Below are 664 nucleotides of genomic sequence, written 5' to 3'. Positions count from 1 at the left end.
TAATAATATATTAATATAATAATAATATACATAATATATTATTATATATAATACTTGATAAGAATGTTTGGGGAGGATGCTGGCCCTGACTCACAGTCTTAAGGTGGAGGCTGGTCATACCAGAGAGACTAACCATGTGGTTTGAGGGTTGGTGCTATGTATTATGTATCAGTCAATCCGGAGGTTGAATTTCTATGTATAAATAATCAATCTATCATGCTTAACTAATCAGACCACAATAAAAGTTCTGTCCATAGAGACTTGGCTCAGCTTGACTGGCTTGTGATATTCTACGGATACTGTCATCCATCAAAACTGAGAATGTAGGAAAGAAATGGAAGCTCACATAGCAATCTGAGGCCCTGTGCCCTCAAACAACACTTCAGCAACTCTAGGACCTAGGTAACATGTTCCAAATCATCAGCACTACAGTCAGTAATAAGACTCAAATGATTTAAAAACAACTACACATAAGTACATCTATAACACAAAATGCTGCTATCTTTTACTATAGTCTTTTACTGCCAGGGCTATCCTGATTAGGGCAGAAGGTTTGAAGCATCTTTTAGTAGAGACAGTGACCTTCAGACCATCTAGATGTGGGATGTCGACAGTGGGAAGAGATATGGAGGAGTCAGCTCACCAATGCGTAAAGTGGCAGGAC

The sequence above is a fragment of the Nannospalax galili genome, unplaced genomic scaffold (genome assembly GCF_000622305.1).
Source record: "Nannospalax galili isolate Female #2095 unplaced genomic scaffold, S.galili_v1.0 scaffold109, whole genome shotgun sequence".
Classification (NCBI taxonomy): domain Eukaryota; kingdom Metazoa; phylum Chordata; class Mammalia; order Rodentia; family Spalacidae; genus Nannospalax; species Nannospalax galili.
The sequence above is the reverse complement of the archived record's forward strand: the minus strand, read 5'-3'. Positions refer to the sequence as shown.